Here is a 13531-nt window from a genome sequence, read left to right as displayed (position 1 = left end):
TGGAAAGTACATAGCTAGTCTGGGGCTCTGTGACAACCTAGAGGGATGGGATTGGGAGGGAGGTGGGAAGGAGGTTTAAGAAGGAGGTGAGATATGTATACTTATGGCTGATTCATGTTGATGTATTGCAGAAACCATCACAATATTGTAAATTAATTATCCTCCAATTAAAAATAAATTTTAAAAATATATTATTGCATCACAAAATATAGTACTTAAAGAAATTCATCAAAAAATGTGTGTAATCAGGCAGAATTCTAACCCAACCTCCATGGTTTGTGCCTCTTGGGGGTAAATGTCCATACAGTCCCCCTCCCTTTGAATGTTGGCGAGACCTGTGAAAATGAGTTGTTGCTTATGATTAGATTACTAGTCAGTTGCCATTGAGTTGGGCTTCCCTGGTGGCTCAGAGGTTAAAGTGTCTGCCTCCAATACAGGAGACCCAGGTTCGATCCCTGGGTTGGGAAGATGCCCCTGGAGAAGGAAATGGCAACCCACTCCAGTATTCTTGCCTGGAGAATCCCATGGATGGAGAAGCCTGGTAGGCTACAGTCCATGGGGTTGCAAGAAGTCGGACACGACTGTGCGACTTCACTTTCACTTTCACTTTCAAGCAAAAGGAAGATCATCCTGGTTGGGCCTGACCTAGTCAGGTAAGCCTTTAAAAGAAGGTGCAGTTTCAGAGAGATGCCTTTAGTTGGCCTTGAAGGCATAGCATCCATGAGTTCTACAGTCCAAGGAAATGAATTCTGCCAATAGCCATCTGAGCTTGAGGGGAAAAAAACCTGAGTTTCGGAAGAGATCTCAGACATGTCTGACACATGATTTCCAAGCTATGAGAGCTTAGGCAAAGGACTCAACTACACTAATTCTAGACTCCTGACCTATAGACATTGTGAGATATTAAATGGATGTTGCTTTAAGCCATTCAATTTGTGGTGATTTTTAAAACATCAGTAGAAAACTAATACAACCTATAATGTCTCTACACTGAAAACAACAAAATATTGTAAGAAAATTAAAGAGAATGTAAATAAACAGAGAGATACACCATGTCTGTGCATTAGAAGACTCAACGTTTTTAAGACGCTAAGACCCTTTGAGCTGATTTATAAAGTCAATAGAATATAATCACAATCCCAGCAGGCTTGTAAACAAAATAGAAACTGTGAAGCTAATTCTGTAATTTATACAAAAATATAAAGGATCTAGGCAAAGCCAAAATAAATAAAAAAGAATTAAAATTAGGTAATTTACTGTATTTGGCTTCAAGGCTCCCTATAAAGTCACAGTAATTAAGATGGTGGGTTACTGATATGATGATACACAAAGGGATCAACTGGAAAGAATAGAAAATTTAGAACTGCATCCACAATGATACCATCAATAATTTCAACAAAGCATACAGAGTAAAACTGTAGACGTAAGAGTACACAGCGAATGTAGGTCACTGGTTACAGGAAGGGCAGGAAGCAGAAATGACTGCAAAGTAAGATCCAGCATCGTCTATAAAGATCTGCTTCTGATACAACAAAAATGAGCACAACAAAACTGAACTAAGTAGGACAAAATGACAAAAATTGGTAAACTGGGTAGAGGTGGATTTACAGGCTATGTTTCGCTGTTCTTTAGATTATTTATGTTTGTTTGAAATCTTTCTTTCAAAAAATACTCTTTCCTTATGACTCATGATTTCCACAATTTGAGTTCACACAACCTATACTGACTTAAAATTTTTTTTTTGTATCTTTCTATTTGATATCTTTCCTACATAAGAGGAGAAATATGATTTCCATATAATAACTGATTATCAAAATGAGATATCTTCTCTGAGAAGTTCCAAGTTTTCTTGGCATTTGTCTTTCTGCACAAAGGATCTATACCTACATATTACCAACAGCTGATGACTGCTGCCATATGGTGATGTTTAATGTTTATCTCACAGGGAGCGGTCAATCACTGCACTTCTGATCTTATCCACATGGACACTTCTCTGCTTCGGGTATGGCCTTTACTTGAATGTACATTCAAATCTGCAGAGCTGTGTGAAGCAGTGATATTTGTGGTTGGATCTGATGCACTTTGAATATTCTCCCAACTCAGATACAGCACTGGTAACTCATAGATCTGTAACTCCGGACATCCAATCCCTTTTGGACTTCAGACCTTTACTTCCACCCACCTATCCTTCATGTTCCCTGGCTACGAGGCAAGCACCTTGGCTTCAGGCAATTCACAATTAAACTAAATAACTCCCTTTATGAGACGTCTCTTCTCTTTTATATTTTTAGGTCAATGAATGGTGTTGCTACCCACACAGATGCAGAAATCAACAAAACAGGTAAGAACAAAAAATAACATTGAGAAACACATGAAACAATGGAAATTACTTTTTATTCCTCCTCCTTCCTTACTCCCATATCTAGTCAGCAATAGGTCATGTTTACTATAACTTTTAAATATCTTTGAACTCATCCCCTTGTCTCTTTAGACTGCTAAAACTACTTCCAAAGTGGTATTTCCAGCCCAATTCCAGCTTTCTCTAAGCAACTGCTCTTTGAAATATAAATCTCATCATCATCACCAACAGGATAAAATCAAAATTTCTTGACTATGACATACCATCCTTTATTTTATTAAATCCGTTCATCATCTAACATACCCTGGTAACTTCCAAAACACGACATGCTGTGCTTTGTTTACCTGATTTTGACAGGCTACTTCCTCTTTGAAAACTTTCCTTGCTTTGTTTATCTGGCAAACTAGTCTTAACTCCAGCAGTACATCTTTCACTAAAGGAATTCCTGGGGCTTCCCGGGTAGTGCTAGTGTTAAAGAATTTGCCTGTCAGTGCAGGAGATTCAAGAGACACAGGTTTGATCTCTGGGTTGGGAAGATCCTCTGGAGTAGGAAATGGCAACCCACTCCGGTTTTCTTGCCTGGAAAATTCAATGGACAAAGGAGCCTGGCAGGCGACAGTCCAAGGGACCCCAAAGTCAGACATGACTGAGAACACACACACATGCACACACAAGAATTCCTGTAGTAACCTATCATACTCAGTTACCAGGTTGAACCTGAATCATTTGTAAAATGTCCATTTCTCCCCAGTAGACTAGGCCTCCTTAATATCAAGGATTCTAGGCAATGTTCATCTTTAAAAAGAGCACTGAGATTGTCAGTAATAAGTACACAATAATTGTGTTGTGGAAGAAATAAATAGTTACAAGTATTAGGGGAGGAAAAGACAGAGAAAATGAGACTGAGAAAGAGGTATTCCCATAATAAAAAAAAGATAGGAAATAACTATCGTATTTAATATGATAAAACTTGAAACAAAGAAAATATGTTTCAGACCTGATTGGGACAGAAATTTGGGGGACAGCATAGTTCGCATCCAAAATTTTAGCAAATCAAATAAAAAACATATAAGAACATAATACATATGCTTAGGTTAGGTTAGGCTATGATAGAACAGAACTTTGTTAATTGATGGTGGGAATGCTGGATGGTACAGTCACTTTAGAAGGTAGTTTGGCAGTTTCTTGTCAACTAAACATCGTCTTCCCATATGATCTAGCGGTTGGTTTCTTTGTTATTTACCAAATGCAGTGAAGATTTATATTCCCACAAAAACCTGCATGTAAATATTTATAGCATATCTTGGTTCATATTTGCCAAAATATGGAAGCAACACAGAGGTTCTTCATTAGGTGAATGCATAAATACACTGTGACATATCTATTCAACGGAAGATCAGCACTAAAATGAAGTCCTATGGTTCAGCACTACAAAACAAAAACAAAATTATCAAGTCGGACAAGACTGAGTGACTGAACTGAACTGAACTGAACTAAAAGAGACATGAAAGAAACTTAAATGCATATTTCTAAGTGAGAGAAGGCAATTTTAAAAATTATGATTCCAACTATATGACATTCTGAAAAGGTGAAACTATAGAGGCAGTAAGAAGATCAGTGGTCACCAGGAAGGAAAGAAGGAAAGAATATGTGGAGCACAGTTGATTTTCAGGGCAGTGAAACAGTTCTTTGTGATTACATAATGGAGGGTACAGGTCATTATACATTTGTCCAAACCCAGAGATTATACAACATCAAGAGTGAACTCTAATGTAAACTATGGACTTTGGTTGATTATGATGTGTCAATGGATGTCATCATTTGTAACAAATGTACCATATAATGGGGGGTGTTGATGGTGATAGAGATGGTTGGATGGCATCACCAACTTGAAGAACATGAGTTTGAATAAGCTTTGGGAGTTGGTGATAGACAAGGAAGTCTGGCATGCTGCAGTCCAGGGGGTAGCAAAGAGTCAGACACAAGTGAGCAACTGAAATGACAGACTGATATGTATATATAATATATGTAATACATCAATATTAAGTCGGATTTATCCCCCCAATTCTACACACTAACAAGAAAATATCTGGAAAAGGAATAAAGAAAACGATCACAATCACATCAAATACAATAGGTTGTTTCCATGTTCTAGCTATTGTAAATAGTGCTGCAGTGAACAATGGGATACATGTGGTCACTTTCAATTTTGGTTTCCGCAGGGTATATGCCTACGAGTGGGATTGCTGGGTCATATGGTGGTTATATTCCTAGTTTCTTAAGGACTCTCCATACCATCTTCCATAGTGGCTGTATCAATTTACATTCCCACCAACAGTGCAAGAGTGTTCCCTTTTCTCCACACCCTCTCCAGCATTTATTGTTTGTAGAATTTTTGATGATGGCCATTCTGACTGGTGTGAGGTGATATCTCATTGTAGGTTTGATTTGCATTGCTCTAATAATGAGTGATACTGAGCATCTTTTCATGTGTTTGTTAGCCATCTGTATGCCTTCTTTGGAGAAATGTCTGTTTACGTCTTTTCCCCACTTTTTGATTGGGTTGTTTGTTTTTCTGGCATTGAGTTGTATGAGCTGCTTATATATTATGGAAATTAATCCTTTGTCAGTTGTCTCATTTGCTATTATTTTCTCCCATTCTGAGGGTTGTCTTTTCACCTTGCTTATAGTTTTCCATGCTGTGCAAAAGCTTTTAAATTTAACCAAGTCCCATTTGTTTACTTTTGTTTTTATTTCTGTTACTCTAGGAGGTGGATCATAGAGGATCTTGCTTTGATTTATGTTATTGAGTGTTCTGCCCAAGTTTTCCTTTAAGAGTTTTACAGTTTCTGGGCTTACATGGAGGTCTTTAATCCATTTTGAGTTGATCTTTGTGTATGGTGTTAGGAAGTGTTCTAATTTCATTCTTTTACATGTAGCTGTCTAGTTTTCCCAGCACTATTTATTGAAAAGGCTATCTTTTCCCCATTGTATATTTTTGCCTCCTTTGTATTAAAAAAAAAAAAAAAAAAAAAAACCTTCCCTAATGGCTCAGACGGTAAAGCATCTGCCTACAATGCGTGAGACCTGGGTTTGATCCCTGGGTGGAGAAGATCCTCTGGAGAAGGAAATGGCAAGCCACTCCAGTATTCTTGCCTGGAAAATCTCATGGGAGGAGCCTGGTAGGCTACAGTCCATGGGGTCCCAAAGAGTCAGACACGACTGAGCGACTTCACTTTGTGAAAAATAAGGTACCCATAGGTGCATGGATTTATTTCTGGGCTTTCTATTTTGTTCCACTGGTCTATGTTTCTGTTTTTGTGCCAGCACCATACTGTCTTGATGACCATAGCTTTGTAGTATAATCTGAAGTCAGGAAGGTTGATTCCTCCAGCTCCATTCTTCTTTCTCAGGACTGCTTTGGCTATTCGGGGTCTTTTGTGTTTCCATATGAATTATGAAATTTTTTGCTCTAGTTCCATGGAAAATGTCTGTGATGTTGGTAATTTGATAGGGATCACACTGAATTTGTAGATTGCATTTGGTAGTATAGTCATTTTCACAATATTGATTCTTCCTACCCAGGAACATGGAATATCTCTCCATCTGTTTATATTGTCTTTGATTTCTTTCATTAGTGTCTTATAATTTTCTGTGTGCAGTTCTTTTGTCTCCTTAGGTAAGTTTATTCCTAGATATTTAATTTTTTTGTTGCAAAGGTGAATGGAACTGATTCCTTAATTTCTTTCTGATTTTTCATTGTTAGTATATAGAAATGCAAATGATTTCCATGTATTGATTTTGCATCCTGCAACTTTGCTAAATTCACTCATTAGCTCTAGCAATTTTCAGATACTATCTTTAGGGTTTCCTATGTACAATAAGGCCTCTTTTGAAATTTAAGTAGCCAGCTCATTGGCTATCAATCAGGTGTGTAATGTTCTTTATCTGGATATTCTTTTTCTTTATATCCATATAGTGATAATTACCTAATCAATTATTTTACTGTAAAAGTATATTTTCCTAGAATGACTATTCTTTCAATTGGTCAGTTTTGTCCCCTCCCTTTGCAGATTTTGACATAAAATTGTGATATAGGGCCTTAACAGATTTGATTAATTTTTTTTTATTTTTAAGTTTCAAATCATGAAAATAAAAATGATAAGGAGGGAAGGAGGTGGACGGGAGAGTGGAGGAGAGGCTTGTCCAAGAGAATGGGAAAATGATGAGTAGAAACAATGAAATTTGAAGGAGAGACTTTTCAGCTATGAAATTAAAGCATATGATTATGAATTAGATTTTGAAGCTGATGGTAAACTTGAAGAGTATCTGCATAAGAGGATTACAGGAATAAATTTATTAACATACATAGGGTACTGTATAGTGTTATAATGTTCTATTCTGATTAGGGGACTTTGTATTATTTTTAAAATTACTAGGTTAGATTCCTATAAATCCTCTCCTTTCCATCAAAAACATATTTCTGCCTTCATACAAGACCAAATATAATTACTGTAGTTCCAAGAAAACATTGATAGTTTTCTTAACATGTGCTAATGTGAAATAAGCTCACATGTGGCTTATTGCTGTTGCTATTTCCACTTGAAATAATCACTTACATTACTCTCATCCCATAGGAAGTTTCAAAGTGGAAGATATCACCTTGCATCTTTACAGTTAATCAGAGCTCTGCTGTGTCAGGAAAAGGGAAAATCTGACCTTCTTGTTTTTAATGACCCAAAGGGAGTTATCCATTACATTAAATGCCACAGCAACTCACAAAATATAAAGGATTTAAGGCAGAGACAATATATCATCCCAACTTTTCATACAAATAGATTAATAGTCCAGGTACCAAGCAAAATACCAATAGAGAATAATCCTGACACCTGTTCCAAGGACTGATGAAGAAACTGCACTGACTGGAAGTTTAATCACTGATTTCCTACGGCACAGCCAGTTTCCTAATGAGACCACATGATTACAAGTGAGAGGATACATATCCTTGGCTAATACATAATTATATCTGGAAGCATAACTGCTAAACTAGGAAACAATCATTTCAACAGGATACTTTTCACATACAAAACAGATATATATTTAACAAGGGGGACTTTGGGTTCCTATTTGCAGATTTAAAATCATAGATTCAATTTAAGAAATATCCAAAAGCCCCAATAAATCATTTTACTTTATGTAAGAATAATTTTTTAAAATTTATTTTATACTGGATTATAGTTGATTTGGGCTTCCCAGGTGGTGCTAGTAGTAAAGAACTGCCTGCCAATGCAGGAGACATAAGATATAGGAGTTCGATCCCTTGGTTGGGAAGATCTGCTGGAAGAGGGCATGGCAACTCACTCTAATATTCATGCCTGGAGAATCCCATGGAGGGAGGAGCTTGGTGGGCTACAGTCCATAGGGTTGCTCAGAGTCAGACACAACTTTGATAACTTAGCATGCACGCACATGGCTGATTAACAATGTTGTGTTAGTTTCAGGCGTATAACAAAGTGACTCAGTTATACATGTACACGTATCTATTCTTATATAAATTATTTTCCCATTTAGATTACTGCAGAATATTGAGCAGAGTTCCCTGTGCTATACAGTAGATCCTTGTTGGTTGTCTATTTTAAAAATTAGCCATGTGTATATGTCAATCTCCAACAACCAATCTATCCCTCCCACCTCTACTCCCCTGTGCTAACCGTAAGTTTCATTCTCTGAGACTCTGTTTCTGTTTTGTAAATAAAAGATCATTTGTACGTTTTTTTTTTTTTTAAGAGTCTACACATAAGCGGTATCATATGATATCTATCTTTGTCTGACTTACTTCACTTATGATAATATCCAGATCCATTCATGGTGCTACAAATGGCATTATTTCATTCTTTTTTAATGACAGAGTAATATTCCACTATAGTGTATATATGTACCACATCTTCTTTATCCATTTGTCTGCTGATGGACATTTAGGTTGCTCTGCTCCCATGCCTTGCCTATTATAAACAGTACTGCCATGAACATTGGGGTACATACATGCTTTTAAACTTTTTTTTCTGGATATATACCCAGGATTGGGATTGCTGGATCATATGGTAGCTCTATTTTTAGTTTTATAAGGAACCTCCATACTGTTCTCCGTAGTAGCTGTACCAATTTACATTCCCATCTAAAGAATTGGAGGGATCCTTTTTGTCTATACTTTCTCCAACATTTATTGTTTGTAGACTTTTTGATGATGGCCCTTCTGACTGGTGTGAAGTGATATCTCACTGTAGTTTTGATTTGCATTTTTGGATAATTAGCAATGTTGAGCATCTTTTCATGTGTCCCTTGGCCATCTGTTTGTCTATTTTGGAGAAATGTCTATTTAGGTCTTCTGTTCATTTTTTGTTTGGATTATTTTTTTAATACTGAGCCATATCTCAACATTCAAGAAATGAAGATCATGGCATCCAGTCTCATCACTTCCAGTCCCATGGCAAATAGATGGGGAAATAAAGGAAACGGTGCCAGACTTTACTTTTTGGGCTCCAAAATCACTGCAGATGGTGACTGCAGCCATGAAATTAATAGACACTTGCTCCTTGGAAGAAAAGCTAAAGTTAGACAGCTTATTAAAAAGGAGAGAGATTACTTTGCCTACAAAGGTCCATCTAGTCAAACTCATGGTTTTTCCAATAGTCATGTATGGATCTGAGAGTTGGACTATAAAGAAAGCTGAGCACTGAAGAATTGATGCTTTTGAACTGTGATGTTGGAGAAGACTCTTGAGAGTCCCTTGGGCTGCAAGAAGATCAAACTAGTCCATCCTAAAGGAAATCAGTCCTGAATATTCATTGGAAGGACTGATGCTGAGGCTGAAACTCCAATACTTTGGCCACCTGATGCGAAGAATTGACTCATTGGAAAAGATCCTGATGCTGAGAAAGACTGAAGGCAGGAGGAGAAGGGGACCACAGAGGATGAGATGGTTGGATGGCATTACTGACTCTATGGATATGCGTTTGAGAAAGCTCTGGGTGTTGGTGATGGACAGGGAAGCCTGGAGTACTGCAATCCATGGGGTTGTAAAGAGTCAGACAAGAATGAGTGACTGACCTGAACTGACTGATATGGACTGTACCTCCCTAGATAGGTTTACTCCTAAGTATTTTATCCTTTTTGTGTTGTGTGCATGCATGCTCAGTTTTGTCTAAATCTTTGCAAACTTTGGGACTCTAGCCCACCAGGCTCCTCTGTCCATGGGATTTCCCAAGCAAAAATACTGGAGGGGGTTGCCATTTCCTTCTCCAGACCTTCCTGACCTACAGATCTCCTGCACTGGTAGGTGGATTCTTTTGCCACTGAGCCACCTGGAAAGCTGTTATTCTTTTTGATGCAATGGTAAATGGAATTAAAAACAATTTTTTTTCTGTCTGATCTTTAGTTGTTAGTATATAGACATGCAACAGATTTCTGTTTAGTAATTTTGATGAAACTTTACCCGGACTCATCAAAAAAAAAAAAAAAAAAAGGGAGGAGAGGGCTCAGCTCAACAATATAAAAGGAGACGTTACAATGGACTCCACAGAAATACAAAGGATCATGAGACTACCATAAGAAATCATATGCTAATAAAATGAACAACCTAGAATAAATTGACAGATTCTTAGAAAGGTACAATCTCCTAAGTATGAACCAGGAAGAAAGAGAAAATATGAACAGATCAACCATGAGTACTGAAATTGAATATGATTTTAAAACTCCCAACAAACAAAAGTCCAGGACCACATGGCTTCATAGAAAAATTCTATCATACATTTAGAAAAGAGTGGATTCCTATCCTTCTGAAACTACCTATATTTCTGAAGTTATTCCAAAAAAATTCAGAGGAAGGAATACTCCCAAACTCATTCTATGAGGCCATCATCACCTTGATAACAAAACCTAACAGATACAACAAAAAAATAAATTATAGGCTAATATCACTGATGAACACTGTTGAGGAAATTAATAGAAATAGTCTTCAGGCTTTAGAGGCAACAATAGGCCTTTGACTGAACAGAGACCCTCCCTGAAAGGAGTTACATGCTAAGCTGCTGACCAGCAAAAATGGGAAAAGTAGGTCTTGGGAACCAACACACAAGGAAGGGAGTAAGTCACAGGGAAGGGAGTAAGTCATGGAACTTTCTGGACCTTGAGAATTTGGTTAGTTCCTGAGATCAGCAAACATTCTGAGACTTTGAACTAGAGATACAAGCATTTAGCATAATAGCCAGAGCTGCACTGTTGCATGTAAGCCAATGATTATCAGCTTGTCGCTTGGCAATAAAAGCAGGATTCCTCTGGATGGCACTCTGGGTCTCACCTGTGGGATGGAAGCACTGTCCAGGATTTTCTAATTGGGAACTCCATGTTGCTATTCGAGGGATCTCCCAGCATTTCTTAAACCTGGGTGTAAGCGTTCCTCCAATTTGGTGATGCGCCTTTGATTTTTTGGTGTGTTGCTTATGTATCTTTTAATTGGAAACTCCAGTTTGAATCTGTATGTGTTTCCCCAGTTTGGTGATACATAAATCTGTTTCTTGATATTCTACTTGCATATTGGGAACTATTTTTCCAATTTGGTAATATGTGTAAATATATCTATAGTGTCTATATATGCGTGTGTGTGTATATATATATATATACACACAGATGTATGTATATGTATATATATATAATTTGTTGTTGTTGTTCAGTCACTCAATCATGTCTGACTCTTTGTGACCCCATGGACTGCAGCATGCCAGGCTTCCCTGTCTTTCACCATCTCCCAGAGCTTGCCCAAACTGATGTCCGTTAAGTCAGTGATGCCATATAACCATCTCATTCTCTGTCACCCCCTTCTCCTCCTGCCTTCAGTCTTTCCCAGCATCAGGGTCTCTTCTAATGAGTCAGTTCGTTATGTCAGGTGGCTAAAATATTGGAGCTTCAGCTTCAGCATCAGTCCTTCCAATGAATATTCAGGGCTAATTTCCTTTAGGATTGACTGGCTGGATCTCCTTGCAGTCCAAGGGACTCTCAAGAGTCTTCTCCAACACCACAGTGCAAAAGTATCAATTCTTCTGTGCTGAGGCTTCTTTATGGTCCAACTCTCACATCTGTACATGACTACTGGAAAAACCATAGTTTGACTATATGGACCATTGTTGGCAGTCTCTGTTTTTTCATACACTGTCTAAGTTTGTCATAGCTTTTCTTCCCAGGGGCAAGTGTCTTTTAATTTCATGGCTGTAGTCACTGTCCACAGTGATTTTAGAGCCCCTCAAAATATAGTCTTTCACTGTTTCCACTGTTTCCTCGTCTATTTGACATGAAGTGATGTGACCAGACGCCATGATCTTAGTTTTTTGAATGCTGAGTTTTAAGCCAGCTTTTTTACTCTCCTCTTTCACCTTCATCAAGAGGCTCTTTAGTTCCTCTTCACTTTCTGTCATAAGGGTGGTGTCATCTGCATATATTATGTTACTGATATTTCTCCCAGCATTCTTGATTCCAGATCATGCTTCATCCAGCCTGGCATTTCGCATAATGTACTCTGCATATAAGTTTAATAAATAGGGTAACAATATACAGCCTTGATGTACTCCTTTCCCAATCTGGAACCAGTCTATTGTTCCATGTCCAGTTCTAACTGTTGTTTCCTGACCTGCATACAGATTTCTCAGGAGGCGGATAATGTGGTCTGGTATTCCCATCTATATAAGACTTTGGACAGTTTATTGTGATCCACACAGTCAAAGGCTTTAGCATAGTTAATGAAACAGAAGTAGATGTTTTTCTGGAATTCTCTTGCTCTTTGTATGATCCAAAGGATGTTGGCAATTTGATCACTTGTTCCTCTGCATATATATATGCAATTTGATCACTGGTTCCTCTGCGGTATCACTTACTATATTACTTGTCCTCATACTGTAATTTACTATTAACAGAATAAACTTCTTATTTCTCATTTACTAAAGTATGAAGTTATTTTGCTAGTGAATCTCCTGAACTTGAAAATGAAAGTCTTTCACCAGAGCATGAATCTTTCAGAAGAACAAATGTAGACACAAAAGTACTCAACAAAATACTAGCAAACCAAACTCAATAACACATTAAAAGGGTCATACCTCATGATCAAGTTGAATTTACCCCAGGGATATAAGGATTTTTCAATATATGCAAATCAATCAGTGTGATATCAAAAACTGAAGAATAAAAACCATATGATCATATCAACAGATGGAGAAAAGGCTTCTGACAAAATTCAACATCCATTTATGATAAAAACTCTCTAGAAAGTGGACATAGAGAAAACATAGCTCAACAAAATAAAGGCCACATATGACAAACTGATAGCTAACACCATACCAACAGTGAAAGCCTAAAAGCATTTTCTCTAAGATCAGGAATAAGACAAGGATGCCCACTCTTGTTACTTTTTAGCACAGTTTTTGAAGTGCTAGCCATGGCAATCAGAGAAGAAAAGCAAATAAAAGGAATTCAAATTGGAAAAGAAGAAATAAAACTGTCACTGTTTGCAGATGATGTGATACTATACATAGAAAATCCTAAAGATGACACCAGAAAACTACAAGAGCTCATAAATGAATTCAGTAAAGTTGCAAATACAAAATTAATACACAGAACCTGTTTATTTCTATACACTGACAACGGAAAAATAAAGTCAGTCAAAAAAGACAGTATATATGATGCTTTGTGAAGGAAGCATTTGCTAAGCTTTGACTCTAAAAGGTTTATTAAATTTTGGAAAAAGTAGACAATATTGATTTTCCTAAGGATGATTCAAATTCCTAATGTTGCACACGTAAAGACCAGAAGAAGCTGAAATCTGCCAATCATTGCTATCATCATCTTTAAGGCAGTTCATTCTTAGACTGTCGAGCTCAGAAGCTGCACACTCTTGGAAACACTTTCAAACATTTTTTTATCTCAAATCCTATTTTGAGGAAAGTTGCTTCCCAAATTCAAGCTTTTAAATAAAATCAGTGTCAAGTAATATATGTTTTATCAAATGCAAATTGAGAATTAGGAGACTGTAAGGAGCACCAATGAATATTTAACTAGAAGTTCTATCTGTAATACCAGTCAGCTTGATGGCATTTTGTATGTGCATGTGAATGGGTCTTGTTTGAAGAG

Source organism: Oryx dammah, unplaced genomic scaffold (assembly GCF_014754425.2).
Source record: "Oryx dammah isolate SB20612 unplaced genomic scaffold, SCBI_Odam_1.1 HiC_scaffold_1, whole genome shotgun sequence".
Classification (NCBI taxonomy): Eukaryota; Metazoa; Chordata; class Mammalia; order Artiodactyla; family Bovidae; genus Oryx; species Oryx dammah.
The sequence above is the reverse complement of the archived record's forward strand: the minus strand, read 5'-3'. Positions refer to the sequence as shown.